The 27735-nt window shown below is 39.3% G+C and overlaps 1 long non-coding RNA gene across 1 annotated transcript in view; it reads left to right on the plus strand.

The window, feature by feature from the left end:
• Positions 1-3888: 3888 nt before the first annotated feature.
• The window catches only part of LOC140705408 (uncharacterized), a 48864-nt gene continuing 25017 nt past the window's right edge, over positions 3889-27735 (plus strand). The window contains exon 1 of the long non-coding RNA XR_013542905.1: positions 3889-4434. This is a non-coding gene — a long non-coding RNA (uncharacterized LOC140705408). The remainder of the gene's footprint in view (positions 4435-27735) is intronic.

Raw genomic sequence — 27735 nt, forward strand, 5'->3', positions numbered from 1 at the left:
ATACACAGGATATAAAATCTGTAATTCAGGAAGTGAGACATATGTTAATTCCTGTACAATAGAAAAATCAATATTAAAATCAGAACTTCACTGCTGTGGAAACTGTGCTGCGGTGATAGCAAAATATTGACTTACTTCTCTCAGCCTGAAGCACAAAAAGAGAAGCATTTGAACTTTAATTAATACACGCATAATGTAGCTGCAGCTCAATCTGACTGGCTTCCCAAGCATTTTTAAAAGCTTTGCCAAACAGTAACCTTGATTTAAACTCTACAGGAATATAAAATAAAGTTGCAAGGTCCATGTGCCTTGAATATTAGTTTATATCTATTTAGAGCATTTTGTCCCTTCATAACAATAATGCCATAATCAAGAAAGAGTCAGCAGTGCTAGGAAACAACATTAAGGATTTTTAAAAGTAAGAAAATGTAAGTAGTCAGAGGACTGCATTGGTGCCAATGAGACACTTGGTAGGCAATGCAATTGCCAGGGGTAATGATTGAAGGGTTTAGGGTGAGGCAAATCCTCTTCTGCTGTCAGAAATTCCTTTCTATTGGCAAATGTTAGAGATCTGCCAAAAGAGCAATTTGCCAACAAGATTATAGATGAAGAGGATGCTATAGATGTAGTGTTTCTTTATTTCAGCAGGTTTTAGACAAGATCCATCATGATGTTCCTGTGGCCAAGTAGGTAAAATATGGGGTATACCTAAGCTACTGTTAGGTAGATTTGCAGCAGTTTGTTTGATCATATCAAGAGGTTATTGATGAGCTGGAATATGTCCAGAGGAAGGTGACCAGGATGGAAGGTCTGGAAACCAAACCCTATGAAAAACAGTCAAGCGAGGTCAACATCTTTAGCCTGGAAAAGAGAATACTGAGAGACAATATGGTAGCAAACTCCAATATTTGAAGGGTTGTCACACAGGGTAAGGCCTGAAGTAATGGATCCAAATTATGAGAAAGGAGGCTTTACCTAAATATCATGGTAGGAAAGTCTTGACAGTAAGAAATGTTTGATAGTGGAATGAATTGCATCAGAAATCATGCCACTTCAAAAATCTCTATATCCTAGAAACAAAACAACAATGGCAATGCAAAAGGAAGGTGTGTACCAGTTTAGTAAGCATAATGTTAAATAATGACTTGATGGCACATAACAACCACAAATGGTTTGTGATTTTCCGCAACACTGGCCTGGAAAAGTGTTAGATTAAATGTTTGAAAATACCCAATATCTTTACTATTCTTGTTGATCCAGGCTGTCTGAACAGGATAAGATACTCTGACAAGGAATTAGACATGCAACAATCTTTTTCATCTGGTTCTCTGCAATTTGTGCAAAATGTTTCTGTTCAAAACTAGTACACTTTGACTTTGATGAGCAAAAACATACTCATGTAAGTTATTGTTCTTCATATCTGTGCTGCCTGAGTAGGTCTGCTACCATAGTGCAGAAAAGCAGCAAAAGATATTAGCAAACTTCAAGCAAATAATAGTTTTCTTTGTGTTTAGAGGATCAAGACTAAGGTCTATATTTAAAAAAGATAAATAATTTTGTGGAACAGGTGATCCTGCTGATCAAGAATGTGAAAAATACTGCCTTTGGCAAGACTCTAGCTGAGTGGCCATATCAACACACTGAGACAGCTTTTTATGTATGTTCCAATCCCATCAAGAGAAGTTTGCTTCAATGTTGGAGTAGGATGCCAAAACAGCCCCTGCTTTTTACCACAATTCACACAAAATATAATTGGACAAAACTCTTGTCTCCACAAAATTAATATTTTCCCTTGTGAAGCCAAAGAAACATACAAAGCAAACATGATAGGGCAGAATGATGGATCACCCTACCAATCTATCTAATTCTTCTACTACTATTAGTCCATGCATCAAATCAAGAGTTATTATATTTTTCTGTCTTTTTGAAAAATGCACAAAAATCATTTTGAAAATGAGCAAAATGTTTTTTGTACTGATTCCCACCAAATCTCACTTTCTTGCGTAATGTAGATATATTTGTTTCTATTGTTTTTCTTTTGGCCTTGTTTCGTTTATTTAAACAAAGTTGAACCAAAACAAGATTTACATTCCTGCATTTGGTATAGTGTGTGATTTCTGAAAGCATCTTATTCTTAAAATATCATTCTGACACATTGTAATAGCTACAGTTCCCCTGTTGTTATATTTGATTTTGAAAATAGATTGCAGTTAGAAACATGTGTAGCTCTTCCCACGATCCATGTCCATATAAAGAGCACACAGATTCACACCATCTCTCTGTGTCCCCTTCTGATGATACTCAAACCTAATTTTTGTCTGGATAGTCATATTACTTGTGCTTTTCTTGATCTTCCCTTTAAAAATCAAAGCAAAATAAAACAAAAAAAAATACACAAACACAAAAATATTTAAAACCCACAAATGGTTATAACTTGGGGCAATTAGGGCAGATAAATATAGGCTCTCCAGCACAGTCACCACAATGGATTAATACATTAATATTCAAATATGATACAACCTTTAACAATACAAAAACCACCAGTTAAACACTAGTTAAAAAAAATTTAAACAAATTAAAGATGGATGATGAAATAGAAGATATGCTGTGCCCCTCACTAAGCACTCAAATCCCAACAGAGAATTCACAAATGAAAATCCAGTTTTAACAGGGAGGTTTTCATCTGCTGGTGAAAGAATACTAAACCTTGTGTGGGAGGGAATTCCATATACAAGGTGAGGCCATAAAAATGCCCTCTCTTGATTTTCATAAACATGCCTGTGATTGTGGCAGGGTTGAGAGGGGTTCTTCCTCTGTAGATTTCAGAGACTGTGGAGGATTATGTGGAGGGAAGATGCAGTTGCCCAGTCTCCCACATAATCAATTCTATTAGCGAACTGCTTGATAAACTAACTACATTTGATAAGAAAAAAAAATTCTAGCTATCAACAAAGGTGCAAGTTTAATTTCACCTTTCATCAATGCGAAATAGCTGGCCAAGTAGCTTACAAGGGAATGCATATTATTTGGCAACTGCAGTCTCAATCCTCCCTAGTGCCTCTGTGATTAGAGAGTCCACAGTGATCTTGGGCTTTCCGGGAGGGGGTCAGCTGTTATTCCTCTCTCTTTTTTTGCCAGCATCTACTCAGCCTACTTGTACTGTATATTACTTTTAATTTCCTCTTTCTGCAATTAAAATTGCTGGATGTTATTGTTAAAAAGTTTCCACCCCACAAATGCCAGTTAGAACAATGAAGATTTATGGATGCAGTGCACCACCCTGTGGGTAAGTAGAGGTTCTGTGCTCTCACCCACACTAACCTGAAAATCTCACATATTTCCGTATTTCAGACCATTTGTGCACACATATTTCTATTTTTAAAAATCCAAATCTGTTTTTTCTTAAACCCTCTAACAACAGTTTGACATCATATAGGGGTAATTGGTCTTGAGATGTCTGTTTAGCTACAGTGACACATGCCTTAGTTACATACATCCCACTTGGATTACTGTAATGCGCTCTATGTGGGGCTGCCTTTGAAGATGGTTCAGAAACATCAGTTGGTTCAAAACGCAGTAGCCACACTATTGACTGAGGCCAGTTATAGGTAGCATATAACTCTCCTGCTGTAACAACTGCACAGGCTACCAGTCCATTTTTGGGCCCAATTTAAAGTGCTAGTCATTACCTATAACTCTCTATACAGTTTGGATCCTGAAGGACAGTATCTTCCCATATGAGTCTTCTCAGCATGTAATATTGTTATAGGAGGCCCTTCTCTCTGCCCCATTGCCAGTGCAAGTACAGGTTATGGGGACGCAAGAGAGGGCCTTCTCTGTGACAACTCCTAGGTTATGGAATCCTCTCCTTCAGGATATAAGGCTGGCCCCCTCCCTTTCGTCCTGCCTCTGAGAGCTGAAGACCCATTTTTTCAGTCAGGCTTTTAACAATCATGATTGAGTCCCTGAATGCCATTTTGAAGTTATGATAGTTTTTCATATTTACTTGCTTTTAATTATTCAATTGTATTTTAATCAGCTTATAGTGTAAATGTTTTTAAATTTTCAATTCATTATGTTTTTATTTCTATTCTTTTAATGTTGTGAACAGTCTTGGGTCCCTTTATCATGGGAAAGGTGGCCTGTATGTATGTATGTATGTATGTATGTATGTATGTATGTATGTATGTATGTGTGTGTGTGTGTGTGTGTGTGTGTGTGTGTGTGTGTGTGTGTGTGTGTGCAAATAAATAAATAAATGTCTACAAAATATATGTAGAGAGAAGCAAATGAATGTGTAATTATAAGCACAGTATTTTAATAACCAATATAACCTGGAAAATGTCCTGCAGCAAACCAGTCATTCTTTCACTTTTCCTACAGATATTAAAAGACATCCAAGAATACATATATGGGAAGCAAGTAAATTGAAAGGTAACATTCAAAATAAGGAAAATGACCAGAAATAATTTATGAACCTAAAATGCGTTCATATCATGGGAGAAGGAATGTTTTCCAATTCAGCAGCTTTGAACTGTTCCTGAGAATTGTACTCTACTTCTGGAAAACATTAATGCAGGTATTGCATTAAGATGTCTGCTGTCTCTACACCAGGTGATTGATAAAAATGATTCTGGATGTAGACAGCCATTGTACAGTGGAAAAACAAAACAAAAAAAGTGGGGAGGGCAGTACCTCTTTTAGGCTGACCTTTAGCTGATAAATTGATGGTGTCCTCATTAACAGACACCCTGCTGCTTGCCCTCCATAAAAGATAATGTCCTACTGTTAACACTATTCCCTTTTCTGTGATTTAATACTACTATTACAGTACAGATACTATTTAAGTGGATTAAGGTTTAAATTAAGATAAAATATTATTGTGGTCAGCTGTGGTTTTCTCCAAAGCCAACTGTATTCTTCTCTTCCATGGCATACATTCAGTCCTGAAAAAGATGCAGTGACACCCATCAGGAGACATGAGCAGTGATATTTTAGTGATGTGTAATGTGCACAATAACAAAGCAGCTTCAACCCTGAAATATAATGTAGGGTGAGGTGCTACCTGTGAGCTGCTCACTGTAGCATAAAATAACTTGGATTACCTCACTCTTAATTTAAATTTTGTTTGAATGTTTCTTCCTAGTGCTATAAGCTGACACACTTACCTATTTTACAACTACGTGACTATTATTCTTGGAACTTTTATATTGTTTTCTGCACCATCCACAGCACTGATGTACCCAGCCTGATGAGGATTTGTATGGATCAAAAGCTGGCTTCAATTTGTAATTTTTAGTGGTCTAATAAATGTACAACCCACTCTCACCTCTTGATAGTATACAAGGACCACTTTTTTAATTCTTCCTTTACTGTTAGACTATGGAAGATACCTGGAAAGCCAATCAGGGCACCATTTACAATCAAACATTTTTAAAAAAGTGTTTACTTATACAAAATACAACCGTGCAGTGTTGAAAGCACTCTCAGGGCAGTTTACAAATTAATTATGCAGGCTACACATTGCCCCCCCCCCGCCCCTAGCAAGCTGGATACTCAGTTTACTAAACTCAGAAGGATGAAAGGCTGAGTGAACCTTCAGCTGGCTACTTAGGATTGAACCCAGTTCATGATCAGAGTTTTAGCTGCAGTACTGCAGTTTCACCACCGCAACACGATGCTCCTATACCTCTGACATTTCCCAAGCAGGACTGCAAACCAAGACATTTTGCTTCAACCAATAGGTAATACTGTTAATCAAACTTAGTGGGTAAAATAAACTTTATACCAACTTCTCTGGTACAGGGTTTGCCACATTTCAGCGTGCCTCCATGCCCAGCCAAAGGGGATGCGTTCTTCTCACGTGTTCTAATAGTGGCTGATGATGAGGTGAGAAGTGGGTGCTGAAACTTTTTTGAAATTTCCTTTTAACAAAGGAACCTGGTCTGCATATCTAGCCTGTATTTTTTGAGCATTTATCTTTTTTTCCTGCTCCATCAACAGCACTGTGATGCTCAGCCTAATGAAGACCTTAAGAGTTGAAAACTGCTTTATGTCTGTAATTTTTAGCGGTCTAATATTTGTTTGTTTGTTTGTTTGACTTCTATACTGCCCATCTCTTAAACGGGGGGAAAAGACACAAAAATATAAGACATCATTGAATTTTAACCACCAGACATATAAATTTCATTATGAAAAAAGACCAACACAAAATAAAAAATCTGAATAAAAAATGCAACATACACTGTAAATAAAACCAACATAGACATAAACAGTTTAAGAGGCAAGATGACAGAACAGAAATAAACACTGAAAAGTGCAACACATTGTTCAGATGTAAATTCCAGAAAAGCCTGCCTAAAGAGCCATGTCTTAAAAGATTGTTTAAAAATTCCCAGTGAAGGGGCCAAGCAGATTTCATAAGGCAGATCATAATTTATTTGTTTATTTAGAAGTTGAAGCTTGTAGGTGGGACTTCTAAGGACTAAAACATTGGAAGGGTTGTTTGTGTCTTTTAAAACAATCAGACAGTCCCTTAAGCAAAAATCAAAGTGTGCTTGTTATATACTGCCCCATAGCACTTCAAGCATTCTCAGGGCAATTTGCAAGTTAATTATGCAGGCTATACTATGCCCCGCCCAATTTTACCAACCTCAGAAGGATAAAAGGTTGATTCAACCTTGAGCTGACTACCTGGGATTGAACCCTGGGTTGTGAACACAGTTTTGGCTGCAGTACAGCAGTTTAACCACTGCGCCACGAGGCTCCTTTATTTGCTTTATATGTATGTGCATGCACACACACAAGTGCACACTTTGCTTGTCAAAGGGAAAAGAAAGTAGTGAAATTGTACATAAATGACAGAAACTTAAAAGGGGGAAAGAAATCCCTCTCTTTTTTATATATAATATTTATTTTTTAACAACTAAGAATAGGGTAGGGAATACAAAAGGTAGAAGGAAATATGAGGAAAGGAAAAGAGTTAGGGGGGTAGGAGAACACAAAGTATGCAATCATCCAATCTATTCATATTACAATAACAAATCAACTTTGTGAGTGGCCTTTTAGGCCAGATGGGCGGGGTATAAATCAAACAAACAAACAAACAAACAAACAAACTTTCTGCTTTTCTACAGTTTGATTATCCTCCAGCTTTCAACTTACAGTTATGTTTTAGTTTAAATCTATGTTACTCCAACACTATCTGGGAACCGAAGACATTTGTATAATAAATCCCAGCATTCAATTTCCTTTTGAATTGGACAGTCATTCAACACGTCTGAAAGAATATCCATTTCTGCCGCTTCCCACATTTTCTTAATAAGTTCCCCTTGTTTCAGTAACTCTGCTTTCTTCCAATTTTTGGAACAGAAGGGTGAATCTGGGACAACAGTCCAATTTTACTCCCAGCTCACTGCCAAAGATGGCTTCCACATCCGATCTGTGCTCAAGTGAAATCTTCAGAGGAAGAAATACTGGGTTGCTACCTAGTCTTCCTCCTTCTGTTGCTCACCAACTGCTTCAGAGAGACTTCTCCTAGTCTCTCCTTCAATCCCTCATTTGTAAAGGGACCCCAGACCAGGTGGTTCCAGCTTTTCCCAGGAGCTGCTCCCGGAAGCTGCTGGCAGCATCACGATGAAACCCCACCTGTGTAAGAAATCCCACTCTTGCCTGGATGTGAAGTATCTTGTGGGTATACAAATTCCTCACTGAAATTTCTTGTCATCTTAGCATCAATCAAATAAGAACAATTAATTTTGTGACAACTGTATCCTTCACTACTTCAGACAAAGTCCAGAAAGGATACATGACAGAATTTTATTTAAAACTTAGTGAGTAAAGTTACCAATTTGGAAAAAAACATTATTGCTGATATCTCATGAGAAACATTATTGCTGACATCTCTTGAGTGTAGAGAAAGAAAACAGGCAGCGACTGACTCAGAACTAGGATCAAGATAAATCAACCCTATGTCTGTTTGGGCAGCACTGAGCAGGATGATATTAGTTGAGGGTCCTCTGAGTATGACACATTTTCTTTTGATAATTTAAAAAAAGTTATCTTCTCAATTTACTGTGAATTTATTATATTAAAAGCATATATTTTTGTGGAAGTTTGAGAATATTGGTTGGGGTTTGTTGTTTGTTGCTGTTTTTCTTCTGTGAGGTATGTCTAGGAGAGGGTGGACTTGTCTGCTTTTGGGATTAATTGTTATCTTGCTGCTGTTTTTTCTGAGAGTAGTTTTAAGGGTTCTTTAGGCCTTTTGGACTACTGCCAGAAAACACAAAGCAAAATGAGCTGAACAGGGTAGTCTCTTTTGTACAAAATGTACACACACACACACACACACACACACACACACACACACAAATGAAGGAGGTAAACCCCTAAAAGTACTTAAAATGAGACAAATAAGAAATTTTTCACCATGCACATTCCTAGTCTTCATGCTGGTGTATGTATTCACCATGGAGAGTGGGAAAGTTGAGACTTGGACTGCACATGATGCCATGGTGATTACAACAATTTCTGAGAGATAGAAATGGGGTTGAGAACCATCTTTGTTTGTCTTCTCCCATTCTACTTCAACAGTTGTAGTAAGGAAATAGTTCCCCTGTAGCTGTAGTGCCCACAAGCAGACACCTTATCAATCATATATTGAATAAAAATAATTATTCACTTCATTGTTTCTTCATCTTAACAAAATTAATGCCATGAGCTCAAATGATCATTTACACACTTAAAAATGTCTTCCAATTTCATTTAATAGTAGGATGCTAGTTTATGATGCTGCTGACTTAGCAGGAGGGTGAAATGTATCTTTATATTAATAGTATAATTAGTCATTGCATCATATGTTACTTAAGCTCAGCTCATCTTTCAGAAAGTGAAGGCCTTCACAGGACAACATTATGTGTATTCCAGTTTCTGTGTAATGGAATAATACTGTAATTTTTAATAGTTGTGTATAGCTTTGATAAGGTCCCTGTCTGCTCTACTTCCACATGTTCCATTAATACATGGGTAGGCCTTCACTTCTTCAGGAACAACTCAAAGAAACCTAAGCATGCTTTAATTCTTTCTGTTTCATCTGAACTTTAAAACTTTATCTAGACAGTGTCTTCAGTATTTTCCAATTCCCAGCATGTTTTAATAGATTTACCTGCAGGATTGCTTTTATTTCCATTAATTTGTCATTCTGATTCCCACACCATATAGTGCTTCCCTGTGGAGTCCATCACAGGATATGCTAAGGGTAGCTGGCTAGCTGAGCGACAGGAGATAAAGTACTCTCATGTGAGGTCTGGGAAATGGGGCCAACTACTTACTTGATTTCCATATGAACTCCAAATGCATGTTCCCCCTGGAAAATTACCTATTGATTTAAATGATGGTTAATGAGTTGGGTTTGAAACACAGTTTGTGTCAAATATATCCCAACTTTTTAATCCTGATTTTTCTACTTATCTAGTACAAACGTCATGAATTAGTCACAAAGTGAAGCACTCAACTTCACTGCAATCAGAGATCATGACTAATGGTGACAGGAAACCAAAGATATGAATTTTGTAAGCCATCAGTATTCTTTCAGTTTCCCTTATTATGTAGAAAATCTGGATTTAGAGGTCATAAGGTTCATATTTTAATAAAACTGCTTTTAATAATGTTAAGGCACCTCACACAATTCACGTATGCTCATGGAGCAGTCCACTCCTTGTCTCAGGAAATCTCCTAAGGGAAACTCTGTTATTTCACATTGCTCTAATGATAGCTTGCCAGGCTTAAATTAATGACTTCCTTGGGGAAAAAAAGTAATAACATTTTCTCTGATTAACCAACTGGCTGGAGGACTCTGCTACAGTTCTGTTCAAATTCATTGGCAAAATCATTTTTTCTTGAATTGTAGGTGGTTTTTTGAGTCATAGAGCCAAGGGGAAAGATGGCAATTGCTGGTGTTCGGTAGGCTTTCTGTAATTAACTATGATCACAAAATGGATTTGCTCTCATAAGATTTAGCAAAGATATAAAAGTCAGTGATATGCTATAAATCTTTAAGCTTCAGGGTTGTACCTTGACTGCTAAAATCAGGAAGAGTTTAAAATATAATACAGAAAAGTTATGCCTTAGGTTTCTAGAAGAAAAACAAACTACTGAACACCTTTTCAGAAACAATTATGTATCTACTTAATTAGAAAACCAGGATGATGATAGTGTGAGGTCATGGACAATTTAAAGGGAATTGAGTATAGATAAACTGCAAAAGGCAGAGGACAAGTATAAAACAATGTAGTACATCTGTCTATAGCTGTCCATCACAAGCTTATCTTTAAATGATCAAGAATAATTGATGGAATATAACTTTTTAAATGATAAATATGCAGCAATTATGTTGTGTAGCAGAGGAAATCAGCACTTTACAAGGCAATTCTAAAAATAGGGGAAGTCCAGACAATATATATTTGCCTTGTAAAGTGCTGAAGTTCTATGCCATCTTATTTAAAGATAAGCTTGTTATATATATCGATAGATAGATAGATAGATAGATAGATAGATAGATAGATAGATAGATAGATAGATAGATAGATAGATAGATAGATAGATAGATAGATAGATAGATAGATAGATAGATATATTGATATATATATATCAATATATATCTTTATGTCTGTCTGTCTGTCTGTCTGTCTGTCTGTCTGTCTGTCTGTCTGTCTGTCTGTCTATATGTAAACTAGACTTCAGATCAACAACACACTTGACACAAAAGTAGACTGGCTGCTCTTGCTCTGTGCCAAAATTGGGGAAATTTTGGCAAAGCTTTTTAGGGTTATGATTTTTTAAAAGTAAAACTGTCCCCTTCATGCAGAAGCAAGTGACTTTAAATGCCCCCAGATTTAAAATAGCTCATACAAATTGAAAAGAACAGTCATGAAGGGGCTGAAATATTGATCACACCAACAGCATCTCATTTAGGTTCTTCCCTCTGCCTACTGCCCCTCTTTCTTAGCAATATTGTATTTTCCAGTAAGTTCTGCCTAGGTCTTGCATACTAACAGCTGTGGATTCCTTTATTGAGACAATATGTTTCATGTTACATGTTTCTCTCTTCCTTTTGACCTTCCTCCTTCACCAATTTTCCCAGCAATAATGTCTTTTCTGGTCAGTTCTGTATTTTCATTGTATGTGTATGGTAGCTTAGCCTCAGTTTATTCAGTTTTGCTCTAGTGAGAGCTCAGTCTTTGCTTGATTAAGCACCCAAATTTTTTTGCCTTTCTTGCTGTCTGTGTTATCTGTAAGGCTCTTCTCCACAATCACATTTCAAATGTGTTGATCCACTCCCCCCCATCTTTCTTCACTGTTATTCTTTTGCAGATTGTGTATTATGTTGGCCTTGTTTTCCAGTAACAATCTTTGCTAACTCTCACCTCTCCTCTATTATTACTATTATTATTTTAAAAGATGAGGGTACATCTTTAAGAAAACATGCACACAACATGTTTGTAGAGCTTTGGGCCCTATATAGCTTTTCTTCCTTGGGTTGCCTACCCCAAGGAAATGGCTTAGAAACTGGAAGGTAGCTTTGTAATCTGTATTTGACATTTAGTTTACCTGAGAGGCAAAAAAGGGTGCATGTTTCTCCATTGTATGTGTTGCACTACCATTCAAAAAGTGACACAAAGCAAGGGAAAATCCCAGAAGCTGACAGCTTTTTTTCATCAGTTAACAACATCTCATCCAAACACAAAGCAATTGTCATGGTTGCTTTTTCAAAAAGGGTGAATGGTAGTGAGCAGAAGAGAGTATCCTGTAGACCAGTGATGGCAAACCTATGGCACGCATGCCACAGCTGGCACGCGAAGCCCTTTCTTCTGGCACACAAACCTTTTGAAGTGGTTGCAGCTGGGATTCCCCCTTTCTCTTCCTGTTCTGGGTCCTTTAATTTCCTATCCGTCCCATGATTCCCCCTTTAACTTCCTGTCCATCCCCATGATTCCCCCTTTAACTTCCTATCCATCCCCATGATTCCCCCTTTAACTTCCTGTCCATCCCCATGATTCCCCCTGGAACTGCCACTTCCTGTTGTGGTTCTGGTCTTCCGGGTGGCACGGCAGCCACAGGTTTCTTCCCCACCCCCTCATTTTGGGCACTCCAGCCAAAAAAGGTTTGCCTCCACTGCTGTAGACCATCATGATTGCTGCCATTAGTACTGTCAACATTCAGGCTACCCTTTGTTATGTAAAGCCTGGGATCTTTTTTTAATGTTGGCAATGTGGGCACAATATTGTGCCATCTCCTGACAGTTTGAATTGTGGATACAGAAGCACAATATCTCTCATTCATAAACTGGAGGGTTTTTGTTTTGTTTTGTTTTGTTTTTTTGAAGAATTGGATATAGTTAAGAGATGACACTTTATATAAAATTATACATGAGGCCTACACCCTAATTCTCAGATTTGCTCACAAATATAAGGGAAGATCATGAATGTTTTGCCAGGGGAATGAAGAAATGATCTACTCTTCCTTCTACTTCACCTGTCTGTCTTCCAAGGAAACAGGGATCTGACTGGGAGGAATTATGGTGGTGGGTTCTTTGCACAACGAGACTGCATTTCAGTGTGGACTGAATTTGTAACATATTTGGGATAAACCTTTGCATTTACCATTATGAGTTCTCTGTGCCACATCTGATGGATCATGATGAAACAGGCTGTAATTCTTGGAAGCTTATACCAGATAAGACCTGTTATTCTTCTAGATGCCACAAGATTTTTTTTTGCTAGTTCTGCTCAAACAGGTAGTACCCACCAGCCCAATCTGGACAATACTGCAATACAACAATTATCTTTTCCCCCAAACTTCTGGCTGATTTAAAAATTTAAGAAATCTGTGCTCTTATAGACAAAGAAGTGCCAAATCAATGAATAATGAAAGCCGAGCCTTGGAATCTATGTAATTTTTCATGAATTTAGCAATAATGGATCAATGTGAAACTAGTTTCATATCTTAAATAAGACTGACAATCAAAGAAAATGTGATGGAAAAGAATATTGGAAAATATCACATAGATAGGATGTACAGTAAATGAATCCTGATCTTATGAATGCATTTTTGAACTACAACTCCCAGACCATCCACCCCGGAATAAGCAGAGAGTCTGGTGAGAGGATTAAGGGAGCTGGGGTCCAAAGAAATAATTTTTCCTAAGCACTGAATGAATTGATAAAAATGTTCTTATAAAGGTAAGGCTGGGCTTGCCTTGCAAAGGTCCTCTGCAGACATGATGCTGAACAATGCAATGACATAACCATGACAATGGCCCTGCTTATTAATTCTTAAACACTTAGTATAGTAAGCTAAATTAATAACTAAAATGTTATTAATTCTTTAAAAATTACTATAATGATGAGGAAATGTTTTGGTTGAAAGCAGCAGTTTTGCAAGGAAGATACCACAAGTTTTGTCATATGCACCATATTTAACAGTCCCAAAAGCACTGTGTTAAACAATTGGTTTCCTTAATAATTTGTCGCCATGGCATCTGGGCCATAATAATTCCATAACAGACATCAAATCACAGTTCCCCATGGGCAAAACATTAATTGCCTCCTTCTGTGCAAGTTGTATAATGTCTGTGCAACAGGCCCCTCCTAGTATGTCAGGGAAGTTAACTTAGTGAGGGATTCTAGTAACTCCCTAATGTAGGAACTCAGGTCTACTTTTAATGTTAGCAGGAATAAAACCAATATTCAGACAAACATTTACTATATTATGATAGATCAGTTAAAATACATTAATTTTTTAGTCATTGAGCTATCGAATCTGGACAGTTAACAGAAAAAAACATTCTCTACATACAGGATCCAGCCTAACAACACAAAAGTGAAATTATGAAAAGGCAAATTTAAAAGCAATTTTGAAGGAAAATTAGGCTGTGTCGATACTCACCAGCTTCTTATCTGGAGGAGGGTTTCACTTTCTTGAGATGGCTCTTCTTTGGGCTAGTAAACTCTACTGTGCCTATGGTTTTTGTGCTAGAGCTTTCCTTCTCGCTTTCTTGCAAACTGTGAATGTGGCCACACACACACACCTGCTTAACATCCTCAGGGAAAACAGAAGCAAACATTAGTAACCAAGTAGCAGAAGATGTCTCATAGGACACATGCCTTGGCAGGTGTCATAAAGGAATGTCTTTCCCTCCACACAGACTAATGCTGTCTTGCAAAATTTCCCTTTGCCTTGGACAAATTTGGTGAACAGATTTCCCAGTTTCTCCCCCTTCAGAGAGGATGGAACATTTCTGAGCTGACTATGTACTGCTCTAACAACATTTGAACAGCAACTGTGTATTAGGCTTGGTATGGTAAAATGGTATGTAAAGTGAAGATTGTTTTAAATCAGATAAATGTAGACTTATTATGATAAAGTGAGGAACCAATGCCAATGACTGAGTTTACTAGCAACTCCTAATTAGAATCCCTAATTTCTAAGTGAAAAGAGCCATGAAATTAACTAGATCAGATTGCAACTAGCACCTGAGCCCTATTCAATTGCAGTCCTGCTTCTCGGCTACACACTTAGTGAGGAGTACCTAGCCCTCCCCTATGTAATTTTGGAACTCTATTAGAATTTTTGCTCACATGTAGAGGCCATGTATGAGCAGGACCCTCTTCTTCAGCTCTCTAAGCACTTAGCTTTAAAAGTAGTTAAGTAATAAGTGACTATAGCTTCATTATAATCATTATTTCTGAAATATCATTAGTATTATTCTACCATTGTTATTCATGACAGAGGTTCTTACATACTTTACAGCATAAGCTTCAATAAAATATAACTGTATATCAAAGAGGCTATCACCCCACTGTTAAATACCCTTTCTTACCAACCAACCAACCAACCAACCAACCAACCAACCAACCAACCAACCAACTGACCATGATCTTTGTATTTTGATGCCATATATAAATCCCTCTTTCTGATGTCTGAAGAAAGTAGACTTATCCATGAAAGCTCAGGTTAAAATATAAAAATTAGTCTTTAAGGTACTACAATGTGTTTTTTTAAATTGGTCTTTTTATTTTTTAGTTTTTTTATCTATAATTATTAATATGCTATTTTATCGTATCTCAACACTTATTCCTTCATGTACAATTTTAAACAAACCACAGAACTTCTCCAGTTTTTAGAGAAGAAACAAGTTATGTTCTTCCTAACTATCAGAGTCTTTCTCAAAGAACTATATGCCCTGGCTGGAGGGTTCAAAGATAAATCTGATGTACAGTGAGCAGCTTCAGCCCCAAAACATAGGAGGCAGAGACTGGTCCTTTCAGATAGGACCCATTTCCTCTAGATGGGGAGGAGCCTGTGAGGCAGAACACCATCCAGAAAATGTCAGTGGCTTAAAGCAGTGGTCCCCAACCTTTTCCAAACCATGAACCAGTTTGGGAGATGGGGTCTGTGGGAGGCGCCCCCCACTCATGGGTGAGTGTGCACACTCATGCACATGTGCAGGTGGATGTGGTGTGCTCACATGCACGCACAGGTGAATGGGGTGTGCTCATGGGTGAGCAGGTCACACTTGCAGGTGAGTGGGGTGTGCTCGCATGCATGTTTGGGTGGCAGGGCACCTGTGCATGTGGGTGGGTGGGCCATGAGTGCATTGGGGCAGGAGACCTGTCTCCACGGCCTGGTCCTGCAAAGGCCACAGACTGGCAGCAGGCCGCGGACGGGGGATTGGGGACTTAAAAGTACAGCCACTAAGTGAGTGTCTTAAAGACATTTAAGCTGTTGAAATCAGCTGATCAATAGCTGCTGTGGAAGCAACTATACAAGCTGCATACAAATAAAAACAGATTCCAAACAACCATACAGTTTGTCATCAAGAGTAGACCTTTGGTCTAAATGGGCGGGATAGAAATCGAATAAATAAAATAAATAAAAAATATCTGGGAGGGGGACTTGCAACAGAACACAAACAACCATACTGTGTTGAGAAAAACATCCATTCTTGGTCTGCTTTGTTCCCTGCTCCCAGCATTCTTTGTTCTTGTAATTGACAGGCCTCTTACTGACCTGGACCTGACAGCTGCCTGACTGTGCTTCTATTTGCTTTGCTCATTCCTTTATTTGAAAGGCTTTTCTTAGCATATTGTGTTGTTTCATTGATTATTTCAGATTGACTGAGTGAAAGCAATCACTTTAAAAAAAGGACTCGTTGAATTGCATTATATGAGCTATAATTTTCATAATGGTAATATTTAACAATGCAAATTCTCAATCATTCAAACCATCAAATTATGGTTGTAATCACATGGACCATAAGAATCATAGTTATATCAATTGTGCCATTATTTAAATCATTTTATAAATTTCTGTTCACATGACCAACTGATTGATTTTTTTCATCCTTGCTAGCATGAGCTTTTTACAACGTTCTGATCTCTGAATCGCTTCTATCCACGTCAGTTTGGTGTGTATGAACCTTGTTGTCAATTTACTTTCCACCCACATGTGTTTTTGGAGTCATTGGCACTGCATGGCTACTGCTCTAGTTCCCCTTTTTATTATTATTTTTCAAATGCTAAGTGATGTATCAGAATTCTGTCTCCCAAGAGTCTACCACTGCATCACTTCTTTATTGTAATATCCATCCCCGCTTGCTCCCTCCCTTGTCAATGAGGAGAAACATCCCACCTACTGTGCGTTGAGAAACAAAGCATCTTAAAACTGAAGAACTGCCAAGGGAAACCTTGTGTAATGAACTATCTTCCAATATTGCCTTCTAAAGTTTTTTCACATGAAATTAGAATGATTTAGTGATATATCATTTATGTAGTTTAACAACAACAAAATAAAGCAATTCTACGGTAGCACGTTCCCGAAACAGAATAGAGAATGAGTTGATTTCATTGGGTAGGCACATGTAGCTTACAAAACCTGTGCAAAGTTGTATTGAAAGAGAAGACAGACATGTGAACACATTCAGCAATTTGTATACCATGTGCCTATACATAAATATATATTGGTATAAGTGAAGTAGAAAATTGAAACAATTCAAATGGCCTATGTAATTAGAATTGATGCTTTTGAATTGTGGTGCTGGAGGAGACTCTTGAGAGTCCCCTGGACTGCAAGGAGATCAAACCTATCCATTCTGAAAGAAATCAATCCTGAGTGCTCACTGGAAGGACAGATCCTGAAGCTGAGGCTCCAGTATTTTGGCCATCTCATGAGCAGACTCCCTGGAAAAGACCCTGATGTTGGGAAAGTGTGAAGGCAAGAGGAGAAGGGGACGACAGAGGATGAAATGGTTGGACAGTGTCATCTAAGCTACCAACATGAATCTGACGAAACTCCGGGATGCAATGGAAGACAGGAGGCCCTGGCGTGCTCTGGTCCATGGGGTCATGAATAGTCGGACATGACTTAACAGCTAAACAACAACTACATGTGATTAGGCCTTATGGTAGACAAAAGACTGTAAAATCTATTTTCTTTACCCTTATAATATTATCATACATAGCCAAACACATATTTTCCATTTTGCTTTTCTAATGCACTTTGACTAAGATTAAACATCTTGACATTTTTTTTTACAAGCAGGAATTATGAGAAGCTAGTAGGATTTGTACAGTGCAAATACAGTGGATCACTTTGAGGTTCAAACTATTTACTCTACCTGAAAACCCCAAAGATGGGAGTCATTCATATTCTACTTATTTAATTTAAAACACTCCATTCCCCTGAACCAATATTAAGTTGAGTTAAAAATATGAAATTGCTGTCCTTCTAATGTATTCACCATAGAAATAAGGCTATTCCAGTAGAAAATCATTAAGGTGGGAATCCATGCTGAGAAGGAGAGTGAATTATATATTTCTTGATGAATCACCCTCTGAGCTGTTATTATACTGGAGTCTTTCTATCTAAGAGACTCATCATTCATATCTCTATCATCACTCCAAGATTATAATCTAATTCTAGTTAAATCCTATAAAGTGTGTTGTTTGAAGAGGAAAGAGAGAAAAAGAAACATCAATATGAGCACTCCATTTTAGCAAGGTATGCAGTGAAATCTAATAACTTATTTAGAGTCACCAATAGATGATGATGAATATAATAATAATAATAATAATAATAATAATAATAATAATAATAATAATAATAATAATAATAATAATAATAATAATAATAATAATAATAATAATAATAATAATAATAAAAACAAAACACTTTTATATCCCTTCCAGCTTCTACGTATGAACACAAAGCAGTCTGCCAAAAAGCCATACAGGTGGTGAGTGAAGAAATAAAATAACCATTTACACAGTGTCATGCATAGATGTATTGCTATAAGATGAGATAATAGGAGAAAGAGCTACTGCTTTTGATGATGTAAAGCTTGTGCAACAATAAAATTAGCAGTATGAGGCTTTATCTGGGTTTTTGTTGTTTTTTAAAAATATTTTCTCTCTATGACTTTTGAAAAAGTAGATCAAGGGATGTCAACCACAAGAGGAACATATGTAAAATTTTTAAATGAAAAATAATACTGAGAAAACGTATCACCAAACAAACTTATTAAGTAAACATATTAAATGAAACAATTTTTGCACACCAATGTCATTTTGTTTCCTGGTGGATTAATATCCAATTTTGTTTTAGGTATGCTGAAATGAGAACATACAGGTTTGGATTCGGATCCTATTTCAAATATTTATTTCACTAGCAGCCTCAGTGACAGTGCTATTAGCCATTGATTATTCGTCCAGTAAACCAACTAAAAAGGATTGATTTTAGAGCAAAGATGGTAAATCGCCTTATGAGATAAATTAAAGAAGGAAAAAATGAGGAAGTAACAGATTTTATGTACGGGTTCCTTGCCTTAAAACCAATAAATGAATGTATCTCACAGAATTTAATGATGTAGCTCTTTGTTTGGATTTTAACCATTGGATACTACATCAAAGTTGCAATTAATCTATGTCACTAATGAATATTGTAACAAATACCTATGATTGCATATAGATCCAGACAAGTTTTCTCTTCAAGTTTCAGGCACAGTGCGTTCTTTGGTCAATAATTACTTAAGTAGTTAAGCACTTGGAGAAACTGAACTATTGACTTCATGTAGTCTATAGGCTGCCTAAAGGAAAACTGAGACTAGTGATGTTGCCACTTGCCAAGGTTTTGAATAAGGGAATCTCTAATGGTAAACTCAGGCATCATGCTCATTCTGAACCAAATCCATCTGTTAGCAGCACTCACTCTCATTTCCTTTTTGGTTCTGATTCAGAAAATAGGCCAGCAGAAAAATTGAACTGGCATCCAAAATCAGTAATAGCGTGTGAAAAGGCCAATAAATTACAATTAATTTCAAAGATGGAGGTGCTTCTGGTCAGTTCTTCTCCTGTCCTGAACACCTATTTTGGGTAGTGTATACAAAGAGCTTTTTGAAATCCTCCCCCACATGGTGTGACAAGAAACTGGGGAAAGGATGATTTCCCTGAATTGTTTCAAGGGAAGGAGAAAGAAATTTGTCAAAAATGAGAGTCATCATTAGCAGATACTATAGCAAAGCTGTTTTCCTTTTTCCCCATCAGATTTTGTTGGCTGGTGGATTTTTGTTTTGTTTTTCACACCACTGCTGGAAGCAGTAACAACAGCAGTTCAGCTGATTGCACACCATTTTGTTTCATCCTCAGTGTCCTCCACACAGAGCGATTCTAGGGTCTGGGGCACAGCAGTCAAAAAGAGGGTGGATACATTTTGTGAATAGTTCTGCAAATTCTGCATGTATTTCTGTCCTCTGTTTCCCCAGAATTAAGAAAAAGAACATTTAAAAAGTAGTTCTGAGGAGTTTGTTTTGACTCAGGCTTTATCATTCTATGTGGTTCAGCACTTTCTCCAGGAGGTCATGGCCTCCTGGAACATTCTCGTATACTTTGCTGTGACACCATTAAGAAGTGACTCAAATGTAAAGGACGATAGGAGGTCAGATGCAGATATCATCTGGTGTTTACTATAGATGCTTATTACACAGCTTTTTCCTTGAATACCCTGTATGGGCATGAGAAAGGCCTGTGCTGTGTCCAGCTCAGGAGGACAAACAATTGCTGTGGTAGATTTTGTGGTCCATTTCTTCTGCAGCTTCATTTTTTTCCATGAAATTTGTTTCCATTCTCCTGTCTTACTCTATGGACCATTTAGAATTTCTTTCTGTTTTGTTTTTGAATTTACTGTACTCCTGTACTACTGGATTCATTTTTTTTTTCTTTCATTGCTCTTCTGCTTGCCTGGCTGCCCACACTTCCTGATCTAAAGGTCTGTAGAAGAAATTGTGACATGACAACTTTTCCTGGGTTTTAGTGGATGTTTGGGAAGCATACATGCACTCCTCAGCCACTAATATATAACTAATAGAATCAAAAAAATTCTTAGTTTTGTCAAAGAGACGTCTTCAGACTTATATAGTCCACATACACAAACTACTGTAGGATTGCCTGAAACTTAAAAACCAAAACCTGAGATTATGAGATGGATGCTTTGTGACATCACACGAATGAACCCTTTTCATGTCATAGAGGGAAGAGGGATAGAAGTTTGGAGCAGGTGGAATTGCTGCTGGACCAGCTGGTGGAAATGGGCATGTGAAGAATCTGATATGTGGCCCAAGTATCCAGCAAAAAACAAGTAAAATCTAAACAGGTAGTACTGAAACACATATACACAAAATCAATTTAAAATCATTTTAAATTCCCATATGGATTTTTCTTTCCATGACCTGTGTTATTGCTTACTTTATTTTGGAGTTTCAAACACCTCCCCTCGGGAGGTAAGGAAACAAGGCATCCCTGAGAACCGCAGTGAGGGATGAACTGTATTAGAATCTATTTAATACTTATAAAATTATCTGGTGCATATGGGAGACCAGACAGCACTGTCTCTATAGGATGAATCTGGGCCATCCCCAAAAAAGACCCACTCTGGAGATATGGAATATTTTCTTGGGCAGGCTTTTGATTGGGAAGGGTGCCAAGGGCTGCAATGAAAACAGAAACAGGAGGGAAACTAGGACTAGATTCAGGCTCACACTTATTCATTTGGGGCAGTTTTAGAAGAGACAGCTGTGTTAATTTGTGCAAACATATCAGGCAAATTCCAAATTAATTAAAACAAAAACAAGAGGCACCTTAAAGACTATTATATTTTAATGTGAGCTTTTGTGGATCAAGTCCACCTCTTCAGATATATGGAATAAAACTGAAATATTTTCATACTTGAACACAGATGAAGGAAGAAGCAGGACTAGTTTGTTGTTTTTATTGTTTAGTTGTGTCTGACTCTTTGTGACCCCATGGACCAAAGCACGCCAGGCCCTCCTGTCTTCCACTGCATCCTGGAGTTTGGTCAAATTCATGTTGGTAGCTTCGATGACACTGTCCAGCCATCTCATCCTCGGTCGTCCCCTTCTCCTCTTGCCGTCACACTTTCCCAACATCAGGGTTTTTTCCAGGGAGTCTTCTCTTCTCATGAGATGGCCAAAGTAATGGAGTCTCAGCTTCAGGATCTGTCCTTCCAGTGAGCACTCAGGGTTGATTTCCTTTAGAATGGATAGGTTTGTTCTCTTTGCAGTCCAGGAGACTCTCAAGAGCCTCCTCCAGCACCACAATTCAAAAGCATCAATTCTTCAGCGGTCAGTCTTCTTTATAGTCTAGCTCTCACTTCCATACATCACTGCAGGAAAAACTAGCTTTGACTATTGGGCTTTTGTTGGCAAGGTGATGTCTCTGGTTTTTAGGATGCTGTTGAGGTTTTTCGCTTTCCTCCCAAGAAGCAGGCATCTTTTAATTTCGTAGCTGCTGTCACCATCTGCAGTGATAATGGAGCCCAACTGAAAGTAAAATCTGTCACTGCCTCCATCTCTTCCCCTTCTATTTGCCAGGAGGTGATGGGACAAAATGTATTTCCTCCATTGTCCTTTTGTTTACTCAAAGGAGAGCACCCACTCTCTTTTTACACTCATGCTTTTTTCCTGTCTCAAAGTAAAATGGTCATTCAAGATAACATATGTGTGAAAAATAAAATCCACCTGCTATCATTTCAGTTTTGGACAAGTATGTTTTGTAAGAACTTGCCCTTGAATCTCTCATTTTTATATACTCCCAGGCCTTGCTGGTTTCATCCACTTGACCTGCTGACCCCCAGCTCTTCTTGCAATTGAATTTAGGAAGATAGGTAGCTCCTGTTTATAGTTTGACTTCTTTTTATAGTAGCAATTCTTCCCTTGGCCCTGAATTTTATGAAGGAAGCACTCAAAGCAATAAAGCAATGGGACTCCCTGTCTAAGAATATTATATCTAAAAAGCCAGAAGAAAGGTAGTGGTTTGACAGCATTCGTCCATGGCGCTCGGATGGTTGGAAGATCAAGATGTGTTGTGGGGGAGAGGGAGAGGTGTGTGCATGGCAGGTGAACTATTCTGAATTCTTGACTCTTCCAAGCAGCATTCACTAAGGATAAGATCCCCTCTGAGTGCTGAATGGAACACAAAGGATGTAGAAGAAGCAAGTCCCTTCTTTTCTACTTCACACTTAAAAAGAAACTTACACAGATTGCATGGCTTGTTATAATGCCTTGCAAGTCTTGTTCTGACCGAGTGCCAGGAACAGAACAGAAATTGGCGTAATAGCTGCACTCTGTTAGTGTGAACTGAGGTGGTCTGCTCCTCTTTGCAAAATTTCCGCTCAGAATAAATGATCTCATTCACACATAATGCAGACCATAACTCATTTAATATTAAAAGGCTTTCATAGCTCTCTTTCTTCCTCTTTCACTGTGGCTGTAAGGATATGAGGTTTGTGGTTAATCTACAGTTTATTTAAACAGTCAAGACTCTGCTTATGACCAGAGTTTGACCCTGAGTCAATCTCTAGCCAGCTATCTGAGTTCAGGGAGCTGGCTAAAGATTGACTCAGCCTTCCATTCTTCCAAGGTGGGTAAAATGAGTACCCAGCTCACTGGAGGGCAAAGTGTTCCATGCCTAATCATGTTGTAAACCATGCAGAAAGTACTCTAAGCACTATAGGGCAGCATGTAAGTTGAAACAATGTCAACATCATCAACAACAACAATAAACAGCTTGTTTCAAGAAGTTAAGATTAATTACAGTTTGGAGTCCAAGGACAATCCTTATCACTGTCATTTGAATCTGAAGCTGGATGCAACTTACCCTTAATATTTATTTATTTATTTATTTATTTATTTATTTATTTATTTATTTATTTATTTATTTATTTATTTATTTATTTATACCCCGCCTATCTAGTCAATTGTGACCACTCTAGGCGGCTTACAACATGCAGTTAAAAAATAAACATATAACAAACCACATCACAAATAATAATTTACATAAATTAAAAGATAGAATAAATTTTTTTCCCAAAGATGGCGAGAAACGGGATATATTATAACAGAAAAAGAAGGTATTAGGTAGAAAGGGGGAAGGCCTGCCTAAACATCCATGTTTTCAGTTGTTTCTTGAAAATACCCAGCGAGGGAGCTGCGTGAATGTCAGGAGGTAAGTTGTTCCAGAGGCGAGGAGCCACCGCCGAGAAGGCCCGGTTTCTTGTCTTTTCCTTCCAGGCCTCCCTCGGCGTCAGGCTCCTCAGCTTCACCTCCTGACTCGCTCGGGTGACACGGGTAGAACTGGGTGGGAGTAAGCGTTCCGCCAAGTATCGAGGCCCTAAACCGTTTAGGGCTTTAAACATAAGCGTCAGAACTTTGAAGTCAACGCAGAACTGAATGGGCAGCCAATGCAGCGCGGCCAGAATAGGAGAAATGTGATGGTATCTTCGAGCTCCACTTAGGAGTCTGGCCACCGCATTCTGCACCACTTGGAGTTTCCGCGTCAGCCTCAAAGGTAGCCCCATGTAGAGCGCGTTACAGTGGTCTAATCTTGAGATTACGAGCGAATGGACCAGGGTGGTGAGCGCCCCCACATCGAGATAGGGTCACAGCCGGGCTATCCGCCAGAGATGAAAAAAGGCGGTGCAGACCACGGACGCCACCTGAGTCTCCATGGAGAGCGCCGGGTCCAGGTGGATCCCCAGACTGCAACCCCACTCTTTGCGGCAAGAGTCACCCCCCCAAACGAGAGGGAGTCGCCCAACCCGCCAACAGTGGGGGCACCCACCCTCAAGACCTCTGTCTTGTCCGGGTTCAGCCTCAGCCCGTTCTCCTGCATCCACTCCAGTACGGTCCCCAGGCAGCGCTGGAGGGACAGGACGGCATCACCTGAACATTATTTGATGAAATAAATCTTGCACAGGTTGAGAAAGGAAAATACCTGAATGCAAACAGTTGCTGCTGCTGACAAGTACTGTATATGTTGTGGTTGTAAAGGATATTATTACTAATGCTTTATATATATCTGGAGTCCATCAATCACGATAGCTATGCTATATGGTAAATTCTGAAAATTTTAATTGGCACAAGTAATTTTTCTCATCTCTGGTAATTGTGTCTGTAACTATGTCCAACACTGGAATATACATCTCAACAGGTTTGTATCAATACATTGTAAACCCTGACTGAAAAATGACCCCTTACCCCTTCTCTAAACAGTTGGGAATGACAGTATCAAGATCCATGCTATGCATGCAGCATAACTCAATTCAAATATGATGCTTATTAAGGGATGGAATGGCTACATCTTCCATGCCACTGACTTAAGACTAGCACAACCACTTCTCAAAGATCTGAATGTTATTGTACAGTTTTTTCCTAATAGCACCAGCAGCATCATGTTTTTAAATTAGCTTTTAGGTCACACCAGAAAAACAGTTCAAATGTTACAGATTCCCTACTACAAATTGAAGGACACTTATTTCTCTTGTCAGAAAAAAAAAAACCACTGAGCTGAAGGTAATTTCCCAAAGCATAGCTTCCAAAAGTAGAGATATTGGAAACATTCAGCTGCACATTCAGGAGAGAATCTTATTCTTCATTATTCTCATTCTCCAATATTTCCTTAGTGCATACAGTCACAGCTAACATGCAAATATACTGAACAGATATGGATAAAATATCAAAATTCTGCTTGTCTCTGGGAAACAGCTTTTTAAAATTCTGGTTATAAGACTTTAAAAATAACTTTTGGATTCTGCAGCATTTACTGCTTTGTAGAAGTGTCCTTGTAAAATGAAATTAATTATTCTTCTTCGTGGCCTCTGTGAATACACACATATGGGTTTAGTCTGCGCCTGCGCTGACATTCTCGGAGCATTCCAGAGCTAAAAGTAACAATTTTATGGTATGATCCCCCATGAGGCACAAGCTCCTCCCACCCAAGATTCCCCTCAGTTCCTTTTTTCCGCCGTGCTGTAAAGTTCTACAGAGCATAGAACTATTTCCACAGGGGTTTTTCCCCTTAGTTTATTGATCAATTCCCTCTAAATTGGATTCTTTCCCTTCTCAATTATCTAATCTATGATCCCCCATGAGTTGTTTTCTTTTTTGCTTGCCAGCTACTTGGCTTACGCCCCCTCCCCCCCCCCACACACACTTCAACTGTTTGCTTCTTTCTCCTTTCCCGCCTTTTTCGGCCTACTCATTTTGATTCTCAGGCACATTAATGATTTTCTGCCTGAGTAAGCTACATCTTACCCAGATAGGTGCAGGCCGCAGTAGGGAACCCGACAATGCCAAGGAGTCCTTAAAATCTAAGTCTACATCAACAGAGGAATCCTCGCCAGAGGCTAGCAAATTTGCCTCTGAGGAGACGACGTGCTAGCTCTACCTGCACAGACTTCGGATCGCCTGATAGCCTCTCTGCTCCAACTGGCCATTCAGTGACTGCGCTACCATCCAGTCCGGCCATGGCCCTTTTAGCCCTACATGAGGGCGGGCATTTGACGTTCCTGAGTTGGAGCTTAAGTCTCTCTATCTCATGAGGAGAGGAGAGTGAAAAGGAGGCATGTCTCACCACACCCTCTCTCTGAGCAACCATGAGAGAGACTGGTGAATCATCGATGGATGATTGTTTCAAGGGGCTTGTTCATACAACTGATTTGACCCCACAGGAGTTAGGGCTCTGTCGCCCTGTCCCTTAGAGAAGAAGGGCCTCCTGTTGCCCCGGTCACCTTCCCTGACTGTCAGTGATTCCTCCTGACATGGGAAGCACCTCTGTGTGTGAGTGCCGCACACCAACCCTCCTTCGTGCGCCTGCTCATGTAGCTGCGACTTCTGGAGGGAACTGCACGCCAAGGCTGCAGATGTGCCTGAGACATAAGGTAAGGCCTGGGTTTCCCTTTGGGGATACAATGGGCCCCTTCAGCTCCTGCGGCTAGCCCTGCATGTCAGTGCTTTGCCTGTCTGGGGTAATGCCCTTGAGTGAGGCATATTGGGCCTGATTTATCAGAGGCCTTGTTCACGTGGCTGCTATTTCCAAAACCAGGTGCCGAGGCGAAAGCTTTCTGGCAGCATTTGACAGCCCTAGTTTGCCTCTGAAAGGGGGGGGGCTGCAGCAACTCCCACCACTAGCCCTGCTAGTCGGTGATATTCCTGCCTGGGGTAGCACCTGCAGGTGGCTGTTAATTTCGCACAAAACAGCCCTCTTTATCAACGGGCTGGCTCACAAAGTAGCCTGCAGCCCTGTCTCAGGTGCCAGTGCCCGCATAGGCTCATAGGGAAAGGACTCACAAGGGTCCACCCGAGAACCCTGCCGCTGTCAGGTAAGTCTGGAGAATTTTCCTCAGGTAGGTCCTGTCACGCTGACAAAGTTGCGTAGGACCAGTCCCTTTTGTTTGGGATAGGAGCTATGAGCTCTTGGCCACCATCACCATCCTGCTCTACCTGGCATCGTTCTGAGCCATGGGCTATGGAGTGCTTTATGCCTCCACATAGGCTTCACAGGTGTAGTGCTCCCTCGAACTCGGTAGCACAATGTTCGCAGCTTTGACCGAACCTGCTGTTAATCCTTTCGGCCTTCTCCGTTCTATGACTGTTGAGCCTGTGCTTGGTCAGGCTCGTGCTAGGTCAGGCTCCTGATGAACCCTGTTCATCAGGAGGGTTTTCCTTATTCAGGATTGGGACTTACATGAGTCACAGGAGGGGTGGAAGAGTTTCCAACCAATCTTCCTATACCCCTCTTGGTTGTCGCAGATGGTCGCACTCTTTTACTGTTAACAGATGAGAAGTTCTTTAATTGGCGTTGTTACTTGTTTTGGGGTGCCATGTAGCCATTTACTCCTCTGCCATGAGGGATTATCATCACCACTTATGGAGTTTGGTGGTGCCAACCCTGTGGGTAGCTCCTGTGCACCCTTACAATTCAGGCCTCCCACATCACTAGGAGGCACTGTTGCAGGTGCATCACGAGTGCACTGCTGCTCAATATGCCTGAAAACCAGTGTCTAAGCAACTGACAGGTTAGGACCTGCCATTTGTTGGTGTATGGCTTTTTAGCCAGAAAAAAAAAAGTTGTTATTCTTTATAACCTGCTCAGGCTCTAGAAGGCGACACAGTCATTGCGCTGTAACATCTGCAAGAGCCTGAAGATGTTCCCATCCGCCTACAGCATTCCGGGAACATTAAAAGCCTCGACCCCAAAGTTACCAGCCGCCGCCCCTAGACATGTGGGAGGCAGTGCCTTGACCGGCAGAACTGCAGATAGGACTGCAAAACTGAGCGGTCTTTTTACTTCTCTGTTGTTGACTAATCAATCTGTTTGACTCATTTCT

This window comes from Pogona vitticeps, chromosome 3 (genome assembly GCF_051106095.1).
Source record: "Pogona vitticeps strain Pit_001003342236 chromosome 3, PviZW2.1, whole genome shotgun sequence".
NCBI lineage: Eukaryota > Metazoa > Chordata > Lepidosauria > Squamata > Agamidae > Pogona > Pogona vitticeps.